Here is a 12,218-nt window from a genome sequence, read left to right as displayed (position 1 = left end):
TGGTGGCAGCAGTGGTGGTAGTGGCGGTGGTGGCAGCAGCATCACTGTGGTTTGGAGCCTTCAGAGTGAGCTGGCCATGAGAACTGAGGAGCAACCATTGGCAAATAAGCACTTTGGGAAAGCCTGGCACCAGAACAGGTGGGAAAAGGGGTTCAACAAGCCTGCAGTTACAGAGCTCCTTTGCCTCTGCATTTTGGACAAGACACGAATTCTTTCACACCAAGAAAAAAATAAATTTTGTTTAATAAACACTAGACAGCAGATATGTGTTAGAGCAGAGGAAAAAAAAATCTCTGCCTACTGACAAGGGACCCTCACCCACACTTGCAAGTGAACTAACCGAGGATGCGACTCTGGAACTAGCCCCTGCGCTGTGTTCATTCTCCGCCCTCTAGGGTCCTCTGTGTCTCCTCAGACAGGGCTCTGAGTTATACAAGGCATTTCTTTGCAATTGGACCTCAGTTTCTTGCTTGAATCCATACATCTGTCAAATAATGCTTTACCTCTCTGCTTTTCACACCAAAAGAGTCAAGAGAAATACATAGAATAAAATTATTGTCTTGTGAAAACAAAACAAAACAAAAAAAAAACCTGCCCACCTACCTAAGTCCTAGAATCTGGTCTCTGAGAATCAACTGTTTCGTGGTTTGTTCTCAAGGCTAGAGGACAATGATAATAAAAATTTGCTAACATTTTTTAAGTGCTTACTCAGAGCCAGAAACTGTTAAGTATGTTATCTCATTTAACCCCTAAATGATCCCATGATCATTATCTCCATTTTACAGATGACGAAACATGCTCAGAGAGGCAAGGTTACCCAGCTGGTGAAAGGGAGAGGCAGATTCACTTCTGGGGCTGTAGATAAGGGACTGCCTGCTGCATTTGGCAACTCCTGCTCACTCTTAGGGATAGGTAATCTGCTCTAGGAGCCAATCCAGGAAAGAGAAAAGGCTCTGCAGACAGGGAGGGTCGGAGGATTATCACTCTGCCAAGCTCTACCTATACAGGAGGTTGGTCAAGATGATACCCTTCCACCCAGAGGCAGTATATCATGTCATTTAAGAATATGGACTCTGGGTCAGGTTCCCTAAACTGGCATCCTGACTCCACTGCATGACCTTCATCAGCAGGGTCCTTAACTTCTCTGTGCTTCAGTTTCCTCATTTGTAAAGTAGGAATAACAGTACCTACTTCATAAGGTGGTTATGAAGATTAAGTAAATTAATACATGTCAAGTGCTTAGCATGGGATATAGTTAGGGCTCAATACCTGTATTTTGAGCCCTAAGTGCTAGAAAAGGACTAGTCACTCATTCATCAGATTAGCTACTCACTTCATCTTACTTGCTTGTCAGGTGATAATACTTCACACCCCATTTCAATCTACTGAAAGACTAAGCTTTCATAAGGGAATGGTCACTGCATGTCAGAACCTGTATCTTTATGACAGCGCTTAGTGTTAGTTTTCAAATGCTGGGCCAAATCTGATCAACCAGGCTAAATCTTGCTGGTCTTTTATTATCAGTACCAAGCTCAGTACTTGGTACAGAAAAGGAGCTTAATAAGCAGTTATGGAACGAAAAAAAGACTGAATGGATCCAACTATCCCTGGAAGACTGGAGTGCTTTAGCACACAGTGGCTCTAGAGGAAGGTACTGTTGTCGTGTACACCTGTACACCCAGTCCATAAAACATGTGGGTTGCCATTTGAACAGTGAACAGTGCCATCAGAACAAGGCACTACTGTGAATTGCAGTCAATTGCAAATTCTGATTGTACCACTTGGAGGCATCAGTAGACTCAGGAATTCCTAAGGCAAGGAGCACGTTATACTTATCAGATAACAAATATGATGTTCCAGAAGCTGTTGATGACTTTCTGTCAAGGCTAGGGAACTCGCCCTGCTAGGAGTACTCACAGCATATCAATTTGAGAAGATTACCTTCAATTCATGTGTTACAAAGGCATGCATGATTTCTTTTTTTTTTTGGCAGCACCACGAGGCTTTCAGGATCCTAGTTCTCGGACCAGGGATTGAACCCGTACCCCCTGCAACGGAAGTGCAGAGTCCTAACCACTGATTTCTTATTCCTCAGAGCCCCCTACAACTAAGGCGGCCCTTTCTTTTCAGTCTGCACATGGTTAGACATGAGGCTACCAGACACCACTGCTAAAGAATCCAAAATGGCTGTTAAACCCATCACTATTGAAGAACAGAGCCAATTGATTTTTTATAAATTTATTTATGGCTGCATGGGGTCTTCTCATCGCGGTGGCCTCTCTTGTTGTGGAGCACGGGCTCTAGGCATACGGGCTTCAGTAGCTGTGGCTCGAAGGCTCTACAGCGCAGGCTCAGTAGTTGTGGCGCACGGGCTTATTTGCTCCGCGGCATGTGGGATCCTCCCAGACAAGGGCTCGAACCCATGTGTCCTGCGTTGGCAGGCAGATTCTTAACCACTGTGCCACCAGGGAAGCCCAGGAGCCAACTGTTTTAATAAGAATAAACAGACACGGGATTTCCCGGGTGGTCCAATGGTTAAGAATCTGCCTTCCAATTCAGGGGACAAAGGTTTGATCCCTGGTGGGGGAACTAAAATCCCACTGCCTCGGGGCAACTAAGCCCACGCCCCACAACTACTGAGCCCATGCACCACAACTAGAAAGAAGCCCATGCCCCGCAATGAGGAGCCTGTGTGCTGCAGTGGAGAATCCCACGTACTGCAACTAAGACCCGATGCAGCCCAAAACAAATCAATAAATAAATATGTTTTTTAAAAAATTCTAAGAAAAAAAGAATAAACAGACACAAAAAACTCGAATGAGAACAATCAGGTTGATTTATGATTTGATTCCCCAGGTGTTATACAGCAGCTGCCCAGATGTACCAAGCACAGGGGTGACTTATACTGTACTCCTCCCCATTCCTGTCAGGTCTTTTGTTCAGATTTCATAAAGATATGCCAGTGTCTCCTAAGGAAACAACCTGTGGGGAGTTGGATTAATAAGTGGGTAGGATGATTTTGTAACTTTTTGGTTGATCACTTTTTTTTTTTTTTTTGCGGTACGCGGGCCTCTCACTGTTGTGGCCTCTCCCGTTGCGGAGCACAGGCTCTGGACGCGCAGGCTCAGCGGCTCACAGGCCTAGCCGCTCTGTGGCATGTGGGACCTTCCCAGACCGGGGCACGAACCCGTGTCCCCTGCATCAGCAGGCGGACTCTTAACCACTGCGCCACCAGGGAAGCCCGGTTGACCACTTTTAATTGTCTATTACCTACCACCTTCACACACTAGAATTTTTATTCATCATTTGAATTATTGGGTTATTTATTAAGCCACTTGAAGCAAAGGTACCATGAAGACAAGTCTGATTAACCACATCTGGCTTCTAAAGATGTACCACCACATATTTGAAAGTAAAACCAAAGACACCCCCTTTCTCAGTCGTGTTAGATTAGGCGTAAATTAGATTAAAACCTGCTAGAATCCTCCCAAGCCCAAAGCTCTCACTTGACAAAGTCACATATATGTGTCCCTAAGTATATTTCAAAGGGTCTTAATGTGAAAAAGCTGCAAGCAGCGAGAGATAATCACACTCCTGAAGAGCAAAGCAAGTCCTTACTCTCCACCTCAGGGACACTAGAGAGTAGCATATTCTGGGTCTGAGGGCTGCTAAATTCAACATTCACATTTCCATTTCCCTTTTCACCTGCTGCTCTTGGAGACTTCATAACTCCATTTTGTGACTGCTAACCTGTGAAAAGGACTTGGGTCAGAGAATTGAGGCTCTATCGTAACTTCTAGCTGGTTTATAACCAAGCCCAAGGATTCTTAAGGTACTGGGGAGGTACAAGAGAAAATGGAAAGGAAAGAACGTTTCTGGCCAGCAGCTTTGCATCTTTTCTGAAGATCTCCCACAAGCAGAGTCACAGTTATACTCTGTATTGAGAATATGATTGCTGTGTGACATAAAAGATCACCCCATTCAAATATGGAGAGAGAGGGAGACAGACAGGATCAAAGGCAGGGGGAAATTATGTGAGCCTTGTGAATACAACTCACGCTGAAGAATGAGCAAGCCCTCTTTGTAGATTTGTGCTTCTTCCAAACACAGGATGGGAGAATCAAGTTACTGGTGGCTGAGAACTGGTACTGTCTATCAGAGATAGTAATCTTTATTCACAAAGCAATTACAGTTTATAAAGGCATTCTTCACAAATGTCATCTTGATAAATCCTCACAATAGGACATATATAATACCTACTTCCACATGGGAAAGTATGGCTGAGATACATGGAGCACCCTGCCCAAGATTATAGAGCTAGTTAGCAACTTATATGGGACTGAATGTCAGGTTTTCTTTTCACCATATTGCTTTTCTTTGTTTTTAAACTTCCAAGGTGTCAGTCAACTCATAATACTTGCCACACCAAAGAGGTGGCTTCTCTACTGAAGCCCGCGTGCCACAACTAGTGAGCCCACGTGCTGCAACTACTGAAGCACGTGCGCCTAGAGTCCATGCTACACAAGAGAAGCCACCGCAATGAGAAGCCTGTGCACCACAATGAAGAGTAGGCCCTGCTCGCCACAAGTAGAGAAAGTCTGCGTGCAGCAACAAAGACCCAACGCAGCCAAAAAAAAAAACCAAAAAGAGGTGGTTTCTGATGAAAAGGTGCACAAGGCAAGTCTAAAGAAATTTACAGGCAATGGCCCCACAGGGAGTTTTTAGAGAGACTGCCATAAAGACTCTGTTTCTTGATAGCATTGCCAATCCTCCAACTGGCCTGCTCAAGGTGCTCTTTATGTTCTTAAAGTACCTACAATTACTTTAGGTGCTGTGTCTAAGACAAGGAGGGCTGCTAATAAGTACATTACCAGGAATTTCAACACCAACAACAATCAAATGGACCTGCTGAAAGAGTAAAGCAAGAGGAACAAAATAACAGGTTTAAAACAGATGTATCTCTTGGTAACTGTGGGAGATTGGTTTCCAGGACCCCCACGGATACCAAAATCCAAGGATGCTGAAGTCTCATCTAAAAGCCTCTAGTAGGGCTTCCCTGGTGGCGCAGTGGTTAAGAATCCGCCTGCCAATGCAGGAGACAGGGGTTCGAGACCTGGTCCGGGAAGATCCCACATGCTGCAGAGCAACTAAGTCCGTGAGCCACAACTACTGAGCTTGCGCTCTAGAGCCCGCGAACCACAACTACTGAAGCCCGTGTGCCTAGAGCCCATTCTCCACAACAAGAGAAGCCACAGCAATAAGCCCGTGCACCACAAGGAAGAGTAGCCCCCGCTTGCTGCAACTAGAGAAAAGCCCGTGTGCAGCAACGAAGACCCAATGCAGCCAAAAATAAATAAATTTATACAAAAAATAAAATAAAACAAAATAAAATGGTGTAGTATAGCTGGCCTTCTGTATCTGCAGATGCAGAACCTGTGCATATGGAGGGCTGGCCATATGTCATTCCCCTCAGTATAAAAGGGTAGTTTTTATAGAACTCTTTTGCATAGCAGCTAGGCTCATTCCTTCTGGTACAAGGATATGTTACAGTTCAAACATCTTGTAAAACTCAGTATCCCCAAAGGCCAAAACCAGAATGAGACAGAAAGAGAAAAGGAAAGGAAGGAAGGAGGGAAGTAGAGGCCAAAAATCCTGAAGGAAGTACACAGAATGCTCTGTGACACCTCTAGCTTGGCCCACTGACAACAACTCTAGCTTGGTCCACTGACTGCCATGTACCCTCTGCTTAGAATGGCCTTTCACCCAACAGAAGCTGAGTTGCCCTCTGAGCCACCAGGAGGGCAGCCACCTGATGGAAACTCCACCAGAAACAAAATAGCACTTGAGGGTCCAATTAATACTGAGGAGCAAAAATAGAACTACCATACGACCCAGCAATCCCACTACTGGGCATATACCCCGAGAAAACCACAATTCAAAAAGAGTCACGTACCACAATGTTCACTGCAGCTCTATTTACAATAGCCAGGACATGGAAGCAACCTAAGTGTCCACTGACAGATGAATGGATAAAGAAGATGTGACACATATATACAATGGAATATTACTCAGCCATAAAAAGAAATGAAATTGAGTTATTTGTAGGGAGATGGATGGACCTAGAGTCTGTCATACAGAGTTAAGTAAGTCAGAAAGAGAAAAACAAATACTGTATGCTAACACGTATATATGGAACCAAAAAGAAAAAAATTGGTTATGAAGAACCTAGGGGCGGGACAGGAATAAAGATGCAGATGTAGAGAATGGACTTGAGGACATGGGGAGGGGGAAGGGTAAGCTGGGACGAAGTGAGAGAGTGGCACGGACATATATACACTACCAGATGTAAAATAGCTAGTGGGAAGCTGCCGCATAGCACAGGGAGATCAGCTCGCTGCTCTGTGACCACCTAGAGGGGTGGGATAGGGAGGGTGGGAGGGAGACGCAAGAGGGAGGAGATATGAGGATATATGTGTATGTATAGCTGATTCACTTGTAAAGCAATTATACTCCAATAAAGATGTTAAAAAAAAAAGAAAAGATTGAGCAAGGAGACACTGCCCTCTGGGCGGCTACTTATCTGGATATCTTTTCTTCTCCAGACAAAAGCACAACAAACATGTTTTCTAAAATGCTCCTTAATAACACTGTTTACTGCCTGACCAGTTTATCTGTCATTTCCTAAGAGGACACAACCTACCTCTTGCTAAAACTAAAACCTTATTTGTGCTCTCTGAAGCAGTATGGCTGACCTGTGTTTCACTGGGCCCTACTCACCAGGCTCAGAGTTGGTGGAAGTAAGGTCTCTGTTCCAGAAACACAACACAGGCGCTGACGACACAGGCATCTGGTGCTGAGAATATATTCCACCCACTCCACCACCATTCCCTGCCATTCTTTTGTGTATTTTAAAGTAAGATCCCATAAAATGCCTCTATCATTGTGAAAGAAAATCAGTGATCTGCAGTGTTGGAGATGATTTCATTAACTTAGGTCCTGGAAGACTTAGGATGGATAGACTCATCTACCAGGGGATCTATGAAAGACTTCTATTCTAAGAGTCATTTGAGTCAAAAACAAAGAGGCAAAACATAAACAAACAAACAAATAAATAATCAAAACAGCCAAAAGTCTTTTCGTTCCTTGTGAGAAGATGAGGTCCTATTACAAAGACTGAGACTGCCAGGCAGATGGGGCACTCAGCAAAGTCCCTCACCACAAATATCTTACCATAAAGAAACAATTTACAAGCTCCAGTTAACAGTGCTTAGAATAATCAAACAACTGTGAACCACTAAAATGCAAATATTTTTGAAACTTTCAGTTTGTTATAATTTTGTATGTTTTAGAACAATGTTTCAGCCAATGTTTATAGAGACCTCAGTTTAGTTAAGATTTCCCTGATTATTCAATTACTTATTTCCAAATAAAGATACCATCTAGTTCTTAGTGGAAGTAGAAAATTAGGTTTGAACATATCTTACTGATATCCTCAGAATTCCTTTCAGAATTCCGGTTTCTATAACCTCCATTTTATTCTTTCATATTCTAAGGTGACTATTGTTCTAGATCCCCTGGCTCTTTTCTTCTGGGAAAAGTGGACCCTAAATTCAACATATACTCATGCTTCATTGTCTAGGTCTCTAAACTGAGTCACTGTAGGGGAAGAAAAAGCAAGTTGCTAAAATCAATGCGGAAAATATACAGCTTCTTATTTTGCTTTGTTTGCTGAATAATGTTCAAACCATTTCTCTCTCATTTCTTTTTCTTACAGAGCTGACGACTGGAGGTAGCAGGAACAGCCAAGAGAGCAGATGAGGCCCACAAGTCCTAAGACACTGCACAGGCCACACTGCTGAGCCTACCACAAAGGCTGCACAATATTCCCCAGGCATCCCCCAAAGAACCAGCAGCTATTCTTCTGGCCTCACGATTGAAAAGAGATTATTCCTCCTGGCTCTTTACCTACTACCTCCCACCCAAGAATCTTAGCTCTCTTGAAGGTGGTCTCTATTAGCCTCTCTGACTTCAGTGTCCTGGGCTCAGACACTTCAGAGAATCCTGCTAACATACTTTCTGCAGAAACAGGGCCTTGAAAAGATGAATAAAATACAAAGCTGCCAGACTTCTGAACACTCACTGTTCAACTGCCATTTTAGCAGAAGTAACCACCCACCATTCTTTATTTCTTAGTCAAAAAGCTACAGACCCACTGCCACTCTGACAGAAGCTACAAGACTAACAATGGAAGTTTCAAGTCAGAAAAGGTCCACTAGAACAAGTTGGATCCCTAACTCTTTTAATTAATTAATTAATTAATTTTGGGCTGTGTTGGGTCTTCATTGCTGCGCCCGGGCTTTCTCTAGTTGCGGTGAGCAGGGGCTACTCTTCGTTGCGGTGCGTGGGCTTCTCACTGCGGTGGCTTCTCCTGTTGCGGAGCACGGGCTCTAGGCGCACGGGCTTCAGTAGTTGTGGCACATGGGCTTAGTTGCTCCACGGCATGTGGGATATTCCCGGACCAGGGTTTGAACTCGTGTCCCCTGCATTGGCAGGTGGATTCTTAACCACTGCGCCACCAGGGAAGTCCTCCTAACTCTTAGATCTACTCATTCTCACATGCAAATAACAGAATTATCAAACTTCAGCCCCTAATAAAAACAAGGGATGGCTTTTCACATAGAAGATGTGCCCACATTAAATTAGTCCATACTGAGGAAGCAACATCTGCTGAGCTGTAATATCATGGCTGCCATTGCAACAGATACGTATAGAGAATGAGGGAATGATCTCTGCACAGGGCAGAAGTCTCTGGTAATCCAGTAGTTTGGGAGAACAAAGCCAGCAGGTCTCCAACACTATCCCAGCTAGAGGTACTATCAAGTGCTACAAAGGCACAGCCTCTGGCCATGAAGAAACCCTCCTGGTCAGATCTGTATGCCCTGGAAATATAACAGAGACTTAACCCTTGGATGCCTTGAAGCACTCTCAAGACCTAAGATACACCATCCAATGTATTAAAAGGCATCCCTTATATTTGTTTGAAGACCACCAAAATAACCAAGATAAGTGATCATATAATTGAAAATTTCTCCTCTTTATAAGAAAAACTGGGGAAAAAAACACATTAAAAAGGGGAGACCCTTGAGCAGTGTCAGGAAGCATCTTGAGGTTTCTAGCACACAGAATAGCAGGCATGTCTAGATTTTTTAGGAAAGTTCCAACTTCATGTTTTGTCCTATCAAAAGGCTATGTGGGGCTTCCCTGGTGGCGCAGTGGTTGAGAGTCCACCTGCCGATGCAGGGGACACGGGTTCGTGCCCCAGTCCAGGAAGATCCACATGTCACGGAGCGGCTGGGCCCGTGAGCCATGGCCGCTAAGCCTGCGCGTCCGGAGCCTGTGCTCCACAATGGGAGAGGCCACAACAGTGAGAGGCCTGCGTACCACAAAAAAAAAAAAAAAAAAGGCTATGTGTCAGGCAACGCAAACCCATTTGACGTTTGAAGATGGTTAACATTACAACACAGCTGGCTCCTCTCCAAAAGATTTCAGTTCAATACACTAAGATTATTTCTTCTTGTGGAAAGACTTCTAGAGTTTTACAGATTAAAAAATGCCTTTACCCTTTCCCTACCGACTCCTCATCCCCCAAAATCAGTAGCCAGAACAGGCTATGTATTCATTATTCAAGAACAACTATTTTCTCACAGCAGACTAGGCATGGGCGGGTTCAGTGGTGAACAAAACCTAGCAAGGCTCTCATGAAGATTATTTTTTAAAGCACTAGGACAACAAACAAGTACAGTTTTAAACAAATAAACAGCACATATCTCTATCTGAAATTCTTATCAGGAGAAATACAGAATGGAAAGTGTTCTTTAATATTGCCAGAAGCGAAGAGGGACAAAAAGAGAGTGAGAAAGTTTATGCTAAGAGGTCAACTGTGTGACACAGTTCACCAGGTATAAAGTGCACTGTGAGCAGCACATACAATGGACAAAGCTGGATGTGACCCAGAGAGGAGAAAATGATAAACCACACTTAAGAAAAGTGAGAGAGGCTGGCTTCCCTGGCGGCGCAGCGGTCAAGAGTCCGCCTGCCAATGCAGGGGAAACGGGTTCAAGCCCTGGTCCGGGAAGGTCCCACATGCTGCAGAGCAACTAAGCCTGTGTGCCACAACTACTGAGCCTGAACTCTAGAATCTGTGAGCCACAACTACTGAGCCCTCGTGCTGCAACTACTGAAGCCCGCGTGCCTAGAGCCCGTGCTCCGCAACAAGAGAAGCCACCACAATGAGAAGTCCGTGCACTGCAACGAAGAGTAGCCCCCACTCGCTGCAACTAGAGAAAGCCCACAAGCAGCAATGAAGACCCAACACAGCCAAAAATAAAATTTAAATTAAAAAAAAAAAAAGTGAGAGAGGGACTTCCCTGGTGGTCCAGTGGTAAAGAATCCACCTTCCAACACAGGGGACGCGGGTTAGATCCTTGGTCAGGAAACTAAGATCCCACATGCCGCGGGGCAACTAGGCCCGCACGCCACAACTACTGAGCTCGTGCGCGTCAACAAGAGAGCCTGCGTGCCGCAAACTACAGAGCCCACATTGCTCTGGAGCCCATGCACCCTGGAGCCTCCGCGCCACAACTAGAGAAGAGAAAACCCGCATGCCACAGCTAGAAAGAGGCCTGCGCGCTGCAACAAAAGATCCCACATGCCTCAACTAAGACCCAACACAGCCAAAAATAAATAATAAAATAAATAAATAATACATAAATCTTAAAAAAGAAAGAAAGAAGAGTAAGAGAGCCAGAAATAAATAAGATCAAGATATATTCTTTTTCTTGCTAAGATGGGCCTGGCAGAAATGCTAGTGCCTTCAGGAATGGGGCATTCTACTTCTGCCCTCTATAAATCTTACAGTTTACATATAAGTCGTAGAATAACTCATACAGAAAAACTACATCCAAAGCTGTCTAGGTAAAATATGGTCTTTATCATACTATAACTTCTCTAGCTTCTGAATATATTGATCTTATATTCAAATTTTAGACACTGACATCAACACTGGTCTATTCCACATCATAAGCTTTAGCTACTAGTCGTAAGTCTATGTGACATTTTAAAAAATACAAAAACAGAAGCATACATTTTAATTATATTTTATTTATATAGTTTATTATTGTTTAGTATATTTATTATTATTATCAGGATAACTAAAGTTTGAAGAAATAAGTTCCATAACCTAAAAGAATTTGGAATCTGGTTCTTAGCCTGGAAAATTAAGAGACTACAAGTAGTTTCCCAATGCCTATTTGCTTTCTTTTTCTTGGAAGCAAACCCTTGATTTTTAACTGGGTACATGGCTGCCTGAAATAAAGAAGTTTTCCAGCCCTCCCTGCAGTTAAGTGAAGCCATAAATTCTAATACACTGGACATAAGCAGAAATAATACTTGCAAAGTTCAGGAACTATTCTTTTTTTTTTTTTTTTTTTTGCGGTATGCGGGCCTCTCACTGTTGTGGCCTCTCCCGTTGCGGAGCACAGGCTCCAGATGCGCAGGCTCAGCGGCCATGGCTCACGGGCCCAGCCGCTCCGCGGTATGTGGGATCTTCCTGGACCGGGGCACAAACCCGTGTCCCCTGCATCGGCAGGCGGACTCTCAACCACTGCGCCACCAGGGAAGCCCCAGGAACTATTCTTAAAGGGAGAACCATGTCCATTTTCATCCCTTCTTCTTTTCCACTGGCCAGCAAGTCAAAGTGATGGCTGACACTCAAGCAGGTAGAAATCACAGGTTGAGGATGATAGGGTTACACAACTAAAAGAGCTTGGGTCCCTGATGATCATACCACCATAAGAAAACCTGGATGGCTTAGACTTCATTTAAGATAAAGAGAAATAAATCACCTCATTTTAAGCCACCGTTATTTCTAGTGTTTTGTCACTCACCAAATCTAATCCTAACTGATATAGATGCTTTTGGAAATTATTGGTGATAGGCAGAGGTACGTATTTTGCCGTAAAGACTATGAAATAAAAAGAAAGCTGTAAATTAGTTAAATAGTGAAACGAAAGATACAAAAAATGACAGTGAAAAAACTGCATGTTTATTCTGCCAGGCATCAATCTTGCATCTCTATCAGTTACCTAAAGGTCCTGCTGTCACTTCACACTCAACAACCATCTTCGTCCCTCCCTTCCAAACGCCTTCCTTTTCCAGAT

The 12,218-nt window shown here is 43.8% G+C and overlaps 1 protein-coding gene across 5 annotated transcripts in view; it reads right to left on the bottom strand.

The window, feature by feature from the left end:
• Window positions 1–12,218, bottom strand: part of RBM6 (RNA binding motif protein 6) — a 106,884-nt gene that overhangs the window by 23,321 nt on the left and 71,345 nt on the right. The window contains exon 2 of one of the 5 annotated variants that reach the window (XM_089919340.1): window positions 341–507. The exons of the other annotated variants lie outside the window; for them this stretch is intronic. The gene's annotated coding sequence lies outside the window, so the exon portion shown is untranslated. The remainder of the gene's footprint in view (window positions 1–340; window positions 508–12,218) is intronic. 5 annotated transcript variants of the gene reach the window in all.

The sequence above is a fragment of the Delphinapterus leucas genome, chromosome 10 (assembly GCF_059928025.1).
Source record: "Delphinapterus leucas isolate spDelLeu-1000000601 "Yukka" chromosome 10, BTC_Dleu_Yukka2, whole genome shotgun sequence".
Taxonomy (NCBI): Eukaryota; Metazoa; Chordata; class Mammalia; order Artiodactyla; family Monodontidae; genus Delphinapterus; species Delphinapterus leucas.
This window is presented reverse-complemented; position numbering and strand designations above follow the sequence as displayed.